Below are 4,819 nucleotides of genomic sequence, written 5' to 3' on the forward strand. Positions count from 1 at the left end.
TCAAAATGTATAAACATTTTGACCCCTCCCTTTACTTAAAAAATCACGAAAATCAGGAAATTAACTAATTTTAATGAAATTTTCAGTATTTGTCAAATGATGATCATGAATATTTGAATCTTAGTGGAAATGTATTATTTTGTTTTAACAAAAAAACACTTTTACTAAAGTTAAGGCATCGGAAACTGTAACAATAAAAAGAAAAATTATTTTTTTTCAGGAATTTTATAAAAAAGGCCTTTAAAGTGCGTATTAATGAATTCGATATAATTCGAAGAAAAATAAATTTCTCAAACTACCGATATTATCATTGAATTAAGATTGGTTTATTTAATATTTTCACACATTAAATTATAACTGCAAAAATATTTCCTCGTTTTTTAGATTACATTTTTGCGTAATTTTTATATATAAACTTCTAATATTTTCCTTGCCTTAATGAACGCGTTACTTTCAGTGTAACATAATATTTATATAATATTGAAAAATAAAAAAATTTAAAAAATTTAAAAGCAGGAACACTGAAAAATAATTAAAGTAAAAAGGGGAAAATTATACAAAGGTTCGGGATGGGAATGTATGGATGCACGGCTGGACAAAAAAAAAAAGAAGAAAGCCAACACTCCTTACATTCCTCCAACTATCTGATGTCATTTTCAGACAGCCTTTTGACTTTCCGACCTTTTGGACTTCTGTAGAATCCATGCTTAGACGATTTTGAAGGGGGTTTTTGCGCTTTTGGGAGCTAATTAAGCTATCTTTTGTGCAAACAAAGTGTTTCTTAAAATTTAATTTAATATTTTAGGACTTTACTGAGATCTTTGAAATAGACCCAGAAAACTAATATTTATCTTTCAAGAGATTTGTACAATTAATTTATTTAATTTCCAAATTTAGCTGCACTTTTAGTTTCCGAATATCGCCGTGAAAACATTTTTCATTATAACTTTTTTTCACGCGTCCAAATATTTTTCTTTCCTTTTGGAAATTAACTTCAGGCTTTAATCTTTCGAATACAAAAAAAAGTAGCCGGAAACCTAAAAAAAAAAAAGAAAAAAAATGATACTCCGGCTTTAAAACTATACGCCCTATTATTTTCCATCATTATTGCCTGTACCTAGACAGATAGTTTTCTTAATATTAATTTTTTCCCAATATAATATGTTATGATATTCAGTGGTCGCCATGGTTTTTGCACTTTAGACAATGCTATAAAAAATGTGCATGCGCATAAAGCTTGCTTGTTTTCTTCAACTTAAAAGTATGGCAACCCAAGGAAACCTTTAAGTAATACAGTTGAAAAACCGATGTCTTAATATCAAGAAAACTATTTGTCGTTGCCAGTTTTAAATGTGATATTCGTTTTTAGCAAATCCAAAATTCTGCAATTAAACTGCAAATTTTCTGGGAAAAAAAATTATCAGTATTTATGCAGAGCAAGTACCATGTTAAAATATTCAGGGGGTATATTGTAGCTATACTGTGCAGTGTGCTTAAAAGGATGCTGTAAAACTTGTTAATTTAATTATTTTAAAACTATCATTAAAAACATTCATTATTTATTTTTTTATTTTAAGAGAGAGAGGACTATTTTTTGGATGAGTTTGCACGATCAATGAAGATTTGTAATTAATTAATTTAAAGCGGTATTAAAAAACAAAAAATATTGGGACCCCAAAAGGAAAGCCCTCCCCCCTCACCAAAAGAAAAACAACTTTAAAATTAGGACTATCTTAATTGAGTCTGAAATTTTTAATAATCATTTCACCGAGAAGTTTTCTCGCCCCTCCTAAAAATAAAGTAAAGAACTGTCTGCAGGGAAGATACCGTGCTGAATTGATTCCAGTTTTCAAATAATTTAAATTTACGTACGGAATGTCTTCTTAGATGTGACAACAGATCTCCTATTTAGAATTCGCACTAACCAGCGTAATATGCACATCAATCAGACTGACTACAAACCAATATGAACAGGCTTTTTTTTTTTCTTCACTGTACGAGGATTTACCCCCCCCCCAAAAAAAAAACCTAAAAAAAACAACAAAACAAAAACAGTCTTTATTGATAATGGTGTGTTTTTTAGTCTCAGACAAAAAAAAATGATTTTATCATTTAATAAAATTTTCCTTCGCATTTTCTGGTTTTCAAATAAGGTTATATATATATATATATATATATATATATATATATATATATATATATATATATATATATATATACATATATATATATATATATGACAATGATAGAATTCAGATGAAAAATCCTGATATATATTACTTAAAGTAATACTTTCAAGGTGATCCTAGCAAAAAATGAAAAGCTCAATATTTAAGAATGGAGCAATATATGAGTTTCGTGGTTAAATTTTAAATTCTGAAAAACAACATATAGAGACATATATTTAATTTAAGAATTTATTGTTTGACAAAAGGAATATACAGAAGGGGTTATTTTAATTTCCTTAATCCAGGGATTTTAAACATTTGCCCTTATCATCAGAGAAAATGAAATGCAGTTAGCAAAATGTTCAGCTGCGAATTGACGCTATTTTGCTTTTCAGCACAATTATTGACAATAGTTTATGCGTGGTGGTGGATAATTATATGGAGAAAATTATACGAAAAGAGAAGTTGATACAACCTGGGTAATCCATATTCGGAAGGAGTCCAATGTCGTTCGGGGTTATAAATCCAGGTGGGCAGAAAATTGGCCCAGGGGAGAAAGTGATATTCCCATATAGTGAAAGTGTATTGTTCCTTACTGATTTTTTGTAAAGTATACAGGGTAGCCTTATTCGTTGTTGCGTTGAGTGTGTATTGGTTGCTGTAGTCCAAATGCTTTCTCGGTGTTGACAAAGTGTATCCGAAGTTGGGTGGATATACCATTCCATTGTAATTATCCCCGTGAGTAATAGAATTTGAGCATTGAATTAAGTATGCAATGGACTTCGAAATCAATAGTGTAGGTAACAGTAGCAAAAATAGCAAAATAATCCTGGAGATGATATTCATAACGATGCTTAAAGTGTGAGTCTCTGTAGTGAGTATATATATGTGTGTATGTCTATATATGTATATTTACAAATGGATGTGTGTCTGTGGGTATACATGTGCTTATATCTGCATTTATGTTTAGGTTTGACAGGTGGATATACAAGTAATCATTATATAAATAGTTAAAACAACCATGCTTGGGCGACCCCATACCCAGCCCCACATTTAAATCAATTCTCCCCTTTATAAAAATATCTAACTAGCCACAGTATATAAAGCACTCACTCAAATATCAATTCCAACTCAACGAACAACAAAACAAATTCATCCATAGATCGCCTCCAAAAAGGAATATATGTATTTTAAATAAAATTTAAACAAACTTAATTAAACCACATCACACTATGACAACAAGCGTATTGAACCGACTTATAGCAACTAATGAAGTCACCTTTAAATATACACTCAAAATTAAAAGAACCCAACCTTAAACTCACTTTATTAAGTAACCCTCCAAACATTCCATATTTTCACACCATGACTCCTCTCCATCTCCACCTCATCCGCTCACCCATCCACACAGCAAAAACAGCACACCCACCCCTTATCATGCACACCCCCATTGGAAATAACAAGAATATCCATTTCCCACTTGAACTTAAAATCAAGAGGTCAACCCTTTTAAAGAATACTAAAATACAATTCCTCCCTCCCGCCAAAAAAATTCCATTAAGAACCTGTATGCTCGCCCAACTTTAACTCCCCTCTCTCTTTACCCTCTCTACTTCACCCCACTCTCCTCTATCCCTCATCTAAAAGGCTTCCCTCACCCACTATAAACAAGAAAACGAACTATCTTTCTACAGAGATTCACACCTTAAGCAAGCCACCCAACGCTTCGCTCCGAATATCATATTCAGGATTATTTTGCTATTTTTGCTATTGTTACCTACACTATTGATTTCGAAATCCATTGCATACTTAATTCAATGCTCAAATTCTATTACTTACGGGGATAATTACAATGGAATGGTATATCCACCCAACTTTGGATACACTTTGTCAACACCGAGAAAGCATTTGGACTACAGCAACCAATACACACTCAACGCAACAACGAATAAGGCTACCCCGTATACTTTACAAAAAATCAATAAGGAGCAATATACTTTAACTATATGGGAATATCACTTTCTTCCATGGGCCAATTTTCTGCCCACCTGGATTTATAACCCCGAGCGACATTGGACTCCTTCAGAATATGGATTACCCAGGTTGTATCAACTTCTCTTTTCGTATAATTTTCTCCATATAATTATCTACAACCACTCAAAAACTATTTTCAATAATTGTGCTGAAAAGCAAAATAGCGTCCATTTTCAACCGAACATTTTGCTAACTGCATTTCATTTCTTCTGATGATATGAGCCATTGTTGAAAATCCATGGATTAAGGAAATTAAAATAATCCCTTCTGTATATTCCTTTTGTCAAACAATAAATTCTTAAATCGAATATATGTCTCTATATGTTGTTTTTCAGAATTTAAAATTTAACCACGAAACTTATATATATATGGCGCTTTTTACAGAATAAAGGATGCTTTACCAAATAGCAATGCTGAATTGTGGCCGTTCTTAATTGACTGCACGTAAGCATCAGTTGCACAGATTAAAAAAATAATACTTGCTGCAAAAATCACACCTGAAATAACTTCTTGTTTCGACCAATCGCAACAAACATATAGATCCAAGCTTACTTTCACTAAAAGAATACTTATTCATTAAAAAATAATTTTATATAATTTTCAAAAGACTTCTAGTA

The sequence above is a fragment of the Euprymna scolopes genome, chromosome 21 (assembly GCF_053919585.1).
Source record: "Euprymna scolopes isolate OS-2025 chromosome 21, ASM5391958v1, whole genome shotgun sequence".
Taxonomy (NCBI): Eukaryota; Metazoa; Mollusca; class Cephalopoda; order Sepiida; family Sepiolidae; genus Euprymna; species Euprymna scolopes.